Source organism: Lissotriton vulgaris, chromosome 5 (assembly GCF_964263255.1).
Source record: "Lissotriton vulgaris chromosome 5, aLisVul1.2, whole genome shotgun sequence".
Lineage (NCBI taxonomy): Eukaryota > Metazoa > Chordata > Amphibia > Caudata > Salamandridae > Lissotriton > Lissotriton vulgaris.
The window spans coordinates 1,432,805,859-1,432,819,014 of NC_141693.1; positions in this window are offsets into that span (position 1 = coordinate 1,432,805,859).

Consider the following 13,156-nt stretch of genomic DNA (forward strand, 5'->3'; position numbering starts at 1 on the left):
AAGTGGACATAATTTTTCAGAAGTAGCCATCTTTGTGATGGCATACTCAGGAATTTTGGGACAGGGTAATGCCTAAATCCCACAGAAAGTCGTCATTTAAGAGGTATAGTGACCCCATGGGTCAGTAACTCATTGGCTACTACAATACACCCCAAAAAACTTTAGATTCAGTATTTAGGGGAGTCCCTTGCACCAGAGAAGCAGATCCTGATGAGAAGAGAGAGGACACAAAAGAGCCGCAAAAGCAGAGAGGAAAGAAGATGCAGCTGACCTGGTACCAATCCTGCCTGGCTGTCTGCATCACTCATTGAAAACTGTGCCAAAGTCGACTCTTTCTGCAGCTGTTGACTCCAGTTCCTTGGGAGCACTGTCCGCCTTCGACAAAGACCAAGACCTCCCGAGGAGGAGTGGAACTGCTCACAGCATCCTGCAGGCACTACAAAATCAAAGACCCGTAACCACCAAAACCCAACACCTGAAGCCACCACTGCACCTGTCACCTCCGGGCCAAATTGAAATGGGCCACCAGTGTCAACGGCGTCACCCAGCCCCACAGAGCTCGAATCCATTGTAGTTTCACCCGTCGTGGTCTCCACAACATCGCATGCAGCCTCTGCACGCAGGCCCCCTCGACTGCTCCCAGTTAGAAAACCCAACGCCTAAAGACACCTCTGCATCCGTCGCACCCGAGATGTAGTGGAAGAGGACTGCAGATGTCTCTACGTTCCTAAGCATCGCAAATCTTGAACTACCCTGTTGGTTCACCCGAATGGCTTTCCAGTATGAGCCTACGACCTCTTTTTGCTGTGACACTTACTGTCACAGACCCATACTGGGCTCCCAACACTATTTTGCACCCTGCACCCGGCTGCCCTTGTGCTGCTGGTGGTGTACTACTGGTGTTGAGTTGAACCTTGCTCACCAACCACCTTAACTCCTGGAGATCAGTCTTGTAAGTCGCTGTATTATACCTTTTTTGCAGGACTTGTTTTTCCTTCCATAGGATAAAATAGCAGAACTCAGAAATAGCAATGCTCACTTTTTAAAGTGAAAAGAATTCATTTAAAAACGTACTTACCTCAACGATTTTTCTCTGATAAACATATAGAAAGACATTTGCTAGTTTTATAAATTGGTGTGGATGTCCTTATTGAGCTTTTGTGTCATTTGTTGATCATTGTGTGTATTTGCAAATGTCTTGCACTTCTCTGAGTTAAGCCTACCCCTTAACAGAGCACTTTTGGATTGCATAGCAAGCACCTGTCCACTCATAAGGGAACCCCAGGACACTCTACACAGTATATCAGATTCTTGATATATCACATAACATTGTCTTAAATAAACACACAACAAAAATTTACAAAAAAATTCTCCATCTGCCAAGCTCTGCATCCCCAGCACAGATTAGATTAGATTTGGGGCTAACAAACTACGATGCCCAGAACTGGTACATATCTCAAGCTCTGCCACAAACTAAGACAGGCTGAATCTGGCACACTAGAATTTCTAGTCTGGAAAGATATTTATGAGAGTAACCCAGGAGGATCATTTGGCCGTCTCCTGAAAGATTATACACATCAGATGTCAGCCGCTGACCTCTGGGCCCTCAATCCTAGCCAGTGTGCCTTTAAAAATGTAATTAAAAAATGTGTGAGATCGATAGCTCTCGCTACTGATAAAGCCCTCCTCACGAAACGCAGCCATTCTTGGGCAGTAGTTAACTCCTACAAACAAGTATCCGCAGCCACGTATTTATCCACCACTTTTTCACTCCATTTAAAATGCAAAAAGAATGGAGGACTGGTGCTTTCTTCAAAATCTACCCACCTGGCGCTGTACAGAGGAAGACACAACCTGTAGAGGATGTGGGTTAGCGATAGAATCAATTATGCACGTGGTCTGCATCTGCCCTACCTTTAATTCCCAACGCAGGTGCATGCTTAGGTCAGAATGGAACAGGTTGGGGGTTCGGACCTGCAGGCATGCCATCATTGCCGCTTTGTGCACGGACAATACTGTTTTAAACATAAAATTTGCCAAATTTATTCAACAAGCATATCGCTGCCTTAACATCAAGAAAACCGCCATGGCATTGCCACTGACCTTTTAGACTGACTAATGTTCCGTAACAGAATCTCCACCGACCAGGGGGGTAATAAGACCAATCGAAACCCTGTCACACGTACCCTCTACGGTTTGATTTTATAATTGAATACAATGAGAGATGTTTGTGACACGCCATGTCAACTTTTATAAAACAGTTTAAATTCTTATTTCTTTTTATGCTATTTATGTCTGTACGGGTTTCTCTTTTGAGTCTTTTTTCTCACAAAACTGTACATAATGTGATTTGGGAAAAACTTTTAAAGATATTGTTTCATATCTAAAGAGCAAGTTTCCTAGAGTGGCCCTCTCTCTCTTTTTTTTTGTGAAAACCTTCATTGTAGCATTCAGTAAAAATACAAGTATGGGCCTACAACCGCGGGGGCCTTCCGCTAAGAAAATTAAAATCTCCAATATCACTGTACAAAACGTCTCATCAGCCGACAATCCCGAGGTCCGGCAGCGATTCAGGATAAGAATTGTATTTAGGAATGCACAGATGGGTTACAGGATGAGACAGAGGTTTCATTTTATATTTTATACGAGAGGATCAGGTGCTATACAATCAAACAGAATGCGGGGGGCAGGGTAAAAACAGGATTTGCATGAAATAACCACTATAATAGAAAAGTGGCACCAGAGCATTGAGACCTGTACGAAAGATAACAAAAGTCACATTCCATATTGCTCCGGCACTCAGAGCCCGCCCACCCAAAAGTCAGGATATCAAAAGAGCATCAGCACGAAATACGAGCACACAATAAGAGTCTAGTTGATTCATAGCTATACTGATCCTTAAAAAGGGGAAAGGAAGAAAGAAAGAAAGGCCATAGAAAATAAAAAAGGCAAAATAAAAAACCCCCTCCAACCCCCCACCCTGCACCCCTGCAACAGTGTGCCTGTTGCCCCTAATAACTCAAACCCCAAAGGTAGGAGAAGAAACGGAGGAGGGCATTTCCGTGCGGGCTCCCGGCCCCTTTAGTCCCCTCGCCCGAGACAACCACCCCCTATCATTAGAAAGACAAGTTTAAAACGACAATATAAATGAAAGTAGAGGGTACCCTGTGACATCGCCCAGCCTCTCAGAGCAAACAATTACAAGTCCAACATGTATAAACGCCATGCCAACCATTCCCGACCCAGTCGATCTCAACCTTGGACCTTCCGAACCAGAACGCACGCCCCTCCCGGCGAGACCCAAAGGCCCAAGAAGAAGCAATAAGGAGGCAGAGAGTCATCAGAAAGCAGTCCATGGCTACCGGCAGGCAGTGAGTTCACAGGAACTGTAGACGCAGACGGACTCTCCCTCCTAGTTGAACAGTTCCAATGTATCTTGCACAGGAGTCGCAGCGTCATCAGGAAAGGAGAAGATGACAACAAAGGAAATAGAGAGTCACAAACAAAAGTCTCCGGGGAGGGCACGCCTGATGTTATCTCCAAAGCCGGTGGTGGTGGAAGGTTCAGCAAGATCATGACATCCTCGGGAACACAATCTCCCAGGGGACCATCCGATGGTTCCAATGCCTGTTTCCTCACGGGGCTCTCGCACGGAATCAAAATGGCCGCGGTCTGAATGGCTGTAGATTCCGGTTCCAATGATAGGGCCAGGCCTGGTTCCGTCCGGAGCATCGCGGATAAGCGCGTGTCCAATTTGCTCACCAAAGTATCCACATGTGAGCGAAGTGCCCAAAGTTCTGCCAGTATCGACCTCAGTGAAGGTTCATGCACCGCTCGATTCAAAGTTTCATGCCCGACATCGGTCACAATCCCCTCCCCGGGTAAATCTGGCATCCTCGGGGGGACAGGCAGGGCCACAAAAGTGCAATTTGCGAGGGGTGACCAGTCTTCGTCCGCAACCGCGGACCCCGAACCACCGTACCCCGGAGACCGTGAAACAGGGCCACTGGATGGGGCCCCCACTCGCAGCCGGCAGCAAGCTGACTCACCCCTCGGTCGATGCTGAGTGATGGAAATGATCGCTGTCAAATTCGGGCTGAATTAAGGCCTCCACTCAGGTTGACCGGACCCAACCTAATCCTCCTGGCCAATGTTGTTGCACTACAGCCCGGCTGTGAAAGTACTCCAGGCCCCAGCTTCACCGCTGGAGTAGGCCGCAAACTTCAACTTGATGGAACATCGTCAAACAAGCCGATAAAAGTATCTCACCATCGGAGTGTGGATCAGTTCATGCACACAGAGACTGGGCGTAAAGTCAGCGTACAGGATATCGTGGCGGGTTACGGAGGTCGGCGGAGCCGGGAGCTTAAGCAGCCATCTTGCTTGCTGACATAGCTCCTCCTCTTAGTGGCCCTCTCTTGAGTCTTACTTTACCATTCTGAGATGAAGATTATATTAAGAAACAAAATATGGACTAGAACACGCAAAAAGGCATAAATGAGCTGTCTCATAGCACATTGCAGCTTCCGGCCTCTTTATAAAGCAATATAAGAAAAAGGTAACAACAGTGAAGCAGTGGTTAGAAGGAAATGGGTGGGAAGTAATGGAGAATCAGTTTAGTGATGAGCAGAAAGGTGCCACAGAATCCTCGTCGTCATTATTCACCTCCTATTGGATGTTGGACAGTGTTTTGATGTGGTTTCTATTTGTGTGTTGGGCACGAAACACATCTGTGAGTTATGGATCAGGCGCGGATGACTTTTCATGGTCAGTTAGCCTGAACCTTCACCACTATGTTGACACTGGAATTGATAAAAGAGACGGATCTGTAGTTAGAGCAATGCAGCTGGACCCTGCCCAGCCTTTGAATTAGACTGACAACTGCTTTGTTAAACTTCTTGTGAAGCCCTCCTAAAGTTTCAGTCTCTGAGTGCCACATCGAGGATAAGAGATGCCAGTGTTTTTGTTATCCTGCTGAGCTTGACCAGCAGACCCTTGTCTCCCAAAGCTTTGTTAATTAGGGATCTCTAAGATTACATCCGTGATTGCCTCCTCCGTGATTTTGCCCTCCTGCAGTTCCCCTTATTTCTGCGGAGAAAATAAATGAGTAGGTATATGTCATCCGAGAATATTTCCAAGTACAAAACTTGTCTGGGCAATCAGAGTGATATTGACCCAGGAAGTAGTTTGCAAACACAGTTCTGATGTCAACTGGGTGTGTTATGAGTGTTGTGGCCTCCCCCAACCTCAGGAATTGCCCGGGGCAATGACGGAGAGAGCGTGGCCTTCCTTACCCTGAGCTTGGTCCAGGCTAGGTGAGGTAATATCCCCTGTCATTAAGGGTGATTGATAAACCAGATGGCATGGAGGAATAGGAACTCATATCCTTTATGTTGTTACCTTATTCACAGTTTATATGTTTTTTTGTGTAGTTCACAATAGCAGTTGCAAAAGAATCTTTAAGAACAGAGGCCCTGAAGAATGCCTTAGGAGGTGGTCCCCTGTAGGGCAGAAACATGTCGGCCCACAAGCAGTTATTTGTTTATATTGCTTTTTTGCGCTGTTCTGGTTTTTAATCAGAAAGAGACTTACAGTTATTAAAGTTGTCTTACTGTTTGCTCCCTATTCTACTTTTAATTATCACTTTTGTTTATACACTCACGCTTTGCACTGCACTTGGTCCCATTTAGTGATCCCACGCATGGTCTACAAGTAAATTGTGGGTTTTGACCCCAGTTCTACAGGGTGGGTCTGGAAGCAGTCTCAATGATCTAGAGACATTTCAGCCCAACCTTTGGATGACCAGATGAGAAAATTAGATCACTAACAAGATTTTGATGGGAATCCATCTCTGGATCTTGGGTCTCACCTACTTTTGCCGGTGGTCAGATGTGTTGGTTTACTAACTCTGTATAAAACGTATTGGTTGTTTATGTTGTACATTGTTAACTTCTTAGCCTCATAAGTTGAGAGTACATGATTGACTCTTTGTTTCCTTTTACAGACCTCCTGGTTTCTTTGTATTGCATGAGTGTGTTGGTGTCATCCAGTAGCATAGGTATGTTATATTGTGATTTCCTTTGCCAAAGTTGGGCCACTTGCAACATGCCCGCTTTTTCAAGTTGTTGATAAGTTCACCATTTTAGGCACATCCAGTTGAATTCTATCTTAGACGTGAAGAGTGTAATAGGATGAAACTGATTCCATTTTGTGTCCCTCCTCAATTCCGAGTGGCTGCTCCAATATAAGGGGCAGCAAAGACTTTGATTTTGGTTTTCAATGTGGTCTGGTCAATCCTTAATTTCCAGCGATGCAGGGCTGAGTCCTGCATCTTGGCCCCTCTCAATACCCCCTTTCCGGTAGCCCAGAATAATTGTGGCAGTAAAACTGAATACCTGTTCACCTCCAGATGGTTATGCAGTTATTTCCTCAGGGAAGGACTATCTGGTGGCAGTTTGTATCTGAAGACATTCAGGGGCATGTTTACAACTAAAGTGGAGGAGTGTGATGTTAAGCCAGGAAGGCTAACACCACGCTCAGTCACTTCAGAAACAAATGGCTGCACTGTATTTACAACAATACAGTGCAGCACTGCATTTCTCCCTTTCTACCCATGCTTGCTCTAAATTTAGCTTCCAAGCACCAACACAGGCTTGAGTTGTGGAAAATAGTTGTTTATGTGCAGGAAGGTGTTCCTTCCTGCAAATAAACAATCAAAAATGGCAATTTTTAACTTCTATGTGTGCTGCTTGTGCAGCACACATAGAAGTTGCAACTCGTCATTTTTTGGTCGAGCCTGGCATAAGCAGTGCAAAGCACTGCTGTGGCCAGCGAGGTCTATTGTTAGTGAATTGCCTTGGAAGTGGGACAGGAGATGACTCCTGAACCATGCCGAGACCCAACCCACCCTACCCCCCCTCCAAAGTCGGAGGTTCCAAGCATAAGCTCCCCCTACAAACCCCGCCATCACCCACTGTCTCTTTACACCACCCCCTGCGCTCCCAAGCCCTAGTCTCCATCGTAAAACTTTATTGCACTTGCGTCGCTTCCTTGCGTGAGGGCGTGTTGCTCCTTGAGACTTAACCCCCCAGCCAGGTGCACGCCGACCCAAGCTGCTGGCCTTTGTCACCCTCTGCCAGCAAAACCTGGGTCTGCTAAGGAGGCCTGAACTCCACTTCTTCGAGCAGTGGATTAAAAGGTGAGAGGGTTTTCACGGAGACACAAGTTTAGTGGATGTACTGGCCGCTTTTAAGACATACATTTAGGGTCAGCGCCGGTGAATAGAGGCACATAGAGGCAAATGAGGACTACAGATTTGGCGGAACATCTTCAAAACTATGACTACCTACCAACTTTAAAAGTTACTGATGGACTGGACCCCTCCCAGCTGCCTCTCTTTAACTCTGCTAGAACCCTCCCTTGGCCCCACCTTACATCTTTGTCGCCTTGCCTTCCATGTCAGCATCTTCTTACCCTCCCACCACCTCCGGGTTCCTCTCCACTCGGGTTCACTCGGCAGCCCCTCTCCGCTGCTTGGGCCTCTCTCCTACCGTCTCATCACCGCCTTCTTTCCACTTCTTCCCTCCTTTAACCCCCCACCCCTCCCTTGTCCTGACTCTCTCCTCGTTTCCTTCTCTGCCCCCCTCCCCTAGGCCATCTCTCCTTTCTGTTCACCCCATCTCTAGACTAACACCCCTGCCATCTGGCCTCATCTGCCCCTATCTTTGTGTCTAAGTCCATTGTCACTTTCACACACTCTCTCGCGTCACTCTCCAGTCTCTCATCTGCCCCCTATTCCACCTCTGAGCTCCCAAAGTAACCTATTTCTCCTCCCTTCCTCCATCCTCTTCCTCCTGCACCTCTCCCCCTCCAACCCCTTCCAGTTACCTCCTCCTCACTTCCTCCCTTACTCTGAACTACACATCTCCTTAGGTCTCCCTCTTCTATCCACTCTTTGCCCCCCGCCCTCCAGTTCAGTCTCTCCTCTCTCTTGCTTCAGATCTCACTTGCATCTTTACTTTCAACTCTCTCTTTTTTTCCTGAGTCACCCCATCGCACCTCTCTTGCTCGCTCTCCCTTCTCCACCTGCCTACCACCACCTCTCTATTTTACTCTATTTACTACATATAATAGCACACCACATGTCCATTAATTAACACTCTGCGGTCAATAAACGGTGCATATACATTTAGAATCTGTAGCAAGTAAATAGGATGTGGCTGGCCACTCTTTCTAGGAGGACAGTTCTAGATCCTGTGAGGAGAGAGCATGTGCGCGTCAACTAAGCCCGGCTCTAAATATCAGCTATCAGGCGAGGTACCCTACTATGGAGGAGCTGGCCCCTCAAAATGGAGCGTCACAATGCAGACCATGTTGAGTCATGGGCGTTCGTGACAACACCCCATTCCGACTCCCTCGGCTTCTCATGAAAATAACATGGTAACTTCTCCGAGATACCCACCTCCCCCATGCCGCTCACTGTACATGAAACCTAATCCGCTTTCTGTATACACAGACCTGACTGGAAGTGCTGTTACACACTCACCCACTGTACGTGTTGCTACTGAAATTATTCATCATGATTTTCCTTACCACTCATGCCTATGTAAATTTTGTGCTTCTGCATCCCTTTATCATTGAGGACACCTTTCACGTAGGCTTATTTGGGAAGACTGGATCTTTGCAAATTCATACCCTTTACCCACCAGACTTTGTTGTTGGCTCTGATAATTAGGCTCTGCAAGATCTTTCTTGATGTTTCTAGTTGCATGTAAATGAGTATAGGTAGTGTAAACACTTATTGTGCTAGTGGTAGCAAATTTGGGAGTATTAAAGATTTAAGATCAGGTGACGTATTTGGAGGAACAGCAAAGTGTCTATTACTTTTCTGAATAATCCGGTGGTTGCTGATTATCCTTATTGTCTTGGGAAGGGTTTTACAGATTTTAAGGGTTGTATCAAAAAGGAGATTTCACTTCTGTGGGTTCTCCTGAAAGGGGCATCACGAGGAGCAGTGCTGTTCTCAATTCCTTATTTGGGTCTACACTCTAAATTTAGACTGTTGAAAAACTGCCTTTAGTCACGACTGATCTATCTCATTGGGCCAGGCTAACAACTTGTGTGGCAGAGGCATTCTTGATTTCATGGTAGTGCATTGACTGAACACTTTATAAGTGTGAAGTACAGTCCATTGGCTTAGTCAAGGTGTGATAGCACCAGGACCCCCAATGGGTTAACCATATATACAGGCAAAATCTGCATACCCAAGTGTGTTGCTGAAATGCCTATTTTTCTTGTTGTCTCGAGTGAATCTTCCTGCCCTCACAAGTTGTATATTCCGCTCTCTGAGTCCCATGCTTCCTGTGTTTTCAAATGCCTTTTATTCATTTGCATCGGTGCGTAAACAAGCACTTTGTAATTATAGTCCATGCTTATGAGAAGCAAGGCTGGCAGTCTCTTTTACTGCCAGCCTTGCTGATCGTAAGCAAGGACTATTCGTTCAAAGTGTGTGTTTATGCACCGATTGCTTTCAATGTATTTGGTGTAATAATGAATAGTGTACAGTGTGCTTGTCAGTGTTTAAACAGCTTATAAAAGCCTGCAATATAAATTTCACACACTCGGAACATTAAACAGATTGCAGGTTTTAAAAACAAATGAATTAAAGGCATTGTCATTTACAATGCCAATAGCTCAAACTTTAATAATGCGAGACCTATTGCATTGTAAATGCTTGTTAAAATTATTGTCTATGTGCAGGAAGGTACGCCTTCCTGCACATGAACAATCATACATGGTGTTTTTCTGTTTCTACATGTGCTGCACAATTTATTTTATTTATTTGTTAAGCTGATAAGGTGCACAGCTACCCAAAAAGGGTTCCCCGGTGCCAAGACGGAGCATACAGCAGAGCAGAACCTTACGTAGATGTTACTGCTCAAACAACCAGGTTTTGACATTTTTATAAAAAAGGGAATAATTGTCTTCTTTACGAATGTGAAGAGGTAGCGTGTTCCAGATAGATGGACCTAGATAGGAAAACGATCTACCACCCACTCTGGAGAGTTTAAACCTAGGCACACAGAAGTTAGCTGCGGATTGAGATAGTAGATGACGAGCAGAAGTATACAGGTATACTAGCGATTGCAGGTATTTAGGGGCAGTGCCAGCTTTTATCTTAAACATGTAGCTCAGGGCTTTGAACTTGATGCGGTTCTCCATCCTGAGCCAATGGAGATCGCGTAGGTGGCCAGAGATACTAGAAGTTTTTGGAGCCCTGCAGAGCAACCTGGCAGCCGAGTTCTGGATTAGCTGCAATCTACGCACCACAGCCTTATTTGACCCAAAATAGAGGATGTTACCATAGTCAAGTCGAGATGTAATAAGAGCATTGACTACGGTCTTTTGGGTGGGAGTGGGCAGCATCCAAAGAATTTTTCTGAGCCATTTCAAAATGGTGAAACATAGAGCCGCTACTTTTCCAGTTTGTTTGTTCATGGACAGAGAACTATCCACAATGGCCCCAAGATTGTGGACATGGCTGGTCGGAAAAGGAAGATTGCCCATTTGAGTGGGCCAATTGGAGGACTTCCAGAGATCATCATGTTTTCCCAAGATGAGGACCTCCGTCTTGTCTCCATTTAAATTTAACTGGTTGATGGTCATCCAGTTAAAGATATCACTAAAGCCTTGTTTAAGAATGGAGGGAGCCAGAGGACTGGATTCGGCAAGAGAAAAGATGATTTGCGAATCATCCGCATAGGTCATGAGAGTAAGACCCGCTCTGTCTGCTTTATCAGCTAAAGGCTTAGCGTACAAATTAAAAAACAAAGGGCTTAGAAATGAACCCTGGGGAACTCCGTGGGATGAAATAAAACTTTTTGAGCACGCTGAAGCTGACATAATTTGGAAGGTGTGATTTTCTAGAAAGGAGCAAATCCACTTTAGAGCTTCACCACTTATACCTGCATTTTTCAGTGTATTTATCAGTTTTTTGTGCAAGATGGTATCGAAGGCCGCACTAAGGTCTAATAAAATGAGGGCAACTGTTTGGCCATTATCAAGGAGTTTACGGATCTTTTCCGTATCTCCCAAAAGTGCTGCAATGCAGCACACATAGAGCAGCAACAACAAGGAGAAATAAAAAAAATTCTCCGAATTGTGCCTGTTTAAAGCCAGGTTGTCCCCGGTCTTAAGTATGACACTGCCCCATATTTACGCCACTCTTGTAAATATGGGGCAGCATCAACATCAATGGGTGTTGCAGCAGAATGCCCACCCCAAAACCCATTGCCCACTAAGCATAGCGTGAAAGGGTGCCTTATTCACAAGACGGCATTAAGCCAGTTGCTACTTCTTGGATGTAGGTGAGACCTGGACCAAATAAAGCATTAAGACCAGGGGCAAGTTGTCCACGATTCCATCTTCAAGGATGGAACAGTGAGACAGAGATCTCAAAACTGAATGAGAACCTAGAAGGTGGGCAATGAAAAAGTATGTGACATGTGTGTGTTAGAATAGAAAAATTCATGTTTGCACATTGTTCTATGTAGGTTAGCATTTGCTGCACCATTTTCTATGTGGGCGCCATTTCGAGTTATAATCAAACTTAATCCTTCGTCATTTATGAGAAGCGGCCTCAGCTGGGTTTCATTTCCCAGAGGCTGGGATTCACTTCACTAATGAATACACTGTTCTTATTAACGCATACCTTTCCCACTAAATAGAGGCCTTGTCCCACTTGTCTAGTGACGGGCATGGGCAGAGCGACATTGAGTAGTAAATACGTGTGTACTCTTTGTACTTCACTGTTTTGCTGCATCTGCTTGGAAAATTCCATGGTGGGCGTGCCTTCATTGGTTCTGAAATGTACATAATGTATCTTTATGCTTGCTGATGTCAGTTCCTCTGCAGCACTCCTAGCGACTGGGCAGACAGGGCTCTGCTTGAAGTGTACTTTAAATAAACAATTACCCTTGACCCTGCTTCAGGCAGGTTGCTCCCCACACTGCACAGCACCACCAGTGTGTCGTTACCCCTGAGCCCGCTGATGCCGCTCACTGTTGGTTCGTGTCTCGTGTGAGCTCCGCCGTGACTGTGCTGCTTACTCCTTTGTGCTGCTTGAGTATTTCACTTTTCTCCCTGTGACTGTTTGCATTTATTGTATTCCATTTATTGTGACTGTTTCCCTTCTTCGTGCCCTTTTTGCCTTCTGTAATCCCCGCTCGCATCCCTTCATATTTTGTCTCCCACCACTGCGTCCCCTGCGGCCCGCCCCCTGAACACCCATTTGCCACCCCGCCCCCACCTCCCAGGTGCTCCTCCCTCCCACCTACCATTATGTGGCGGCCGCTGGCGGCTGCGCCAAAGGCGCGCCTAAGGCAATCCCGTCTGCGCCCGTCCGTGCCTGGACCACACCCAGCACCAGACCCCCTGGCCCTCCACGACTCTCGATGCCGCTACGACGCCAGCACCCTCCACGCACTCAACACTGGATGATCCTGCCCCTGCTGCCTGGCTGCCCTGAAGCGCACCTAAGGGCCCTTCTCCTGCCGGAACTGCAGCTTCACCAGCATCCAACTACAAGGATGCATCCTCCTCAACACCCGCTCCGCCCGCAAACACGCAGTTGAACTCTGGGACTTACTCGACTCAACTTCCCCAGACGTCGCCTTCCTGACGGAGACCTGGCTGAACCTCTCCTCGGCACCCGACATCGCCATAGCCATCCCAGAAAGGTAAAAGATCACCCACAGGGACCGCAACAATGGAGTAGGAGGAGGAATCGCCAACGTCCACAGGAAAACTCTCAGAGTCTCGACCAACACCGACGACACCCTCAGCATCGCCGAACCCCTGCACTTTCAGATCCACACCGACAACAACACCACCCTCAGAGGAACCCTCATCTACAGACCCCCAGGACCCCAACCACAGTTCAGCGACTCCATCGCCGACTTCATCAGCACACGCGCCCCTGCCTCCACGGACTACATCCTCATCTGGGATCTGAACTTCCACCTCGAGAACAACAACGACACCAACTCCACCACCCTGATCAACAACCTCGCCAACCTTGGACTCAGACAACTCGTTACAACACCCACCCAATCCGCCAGCCACACGCTTGACCCCATCTTCTCCGCAAGCCCCCTTG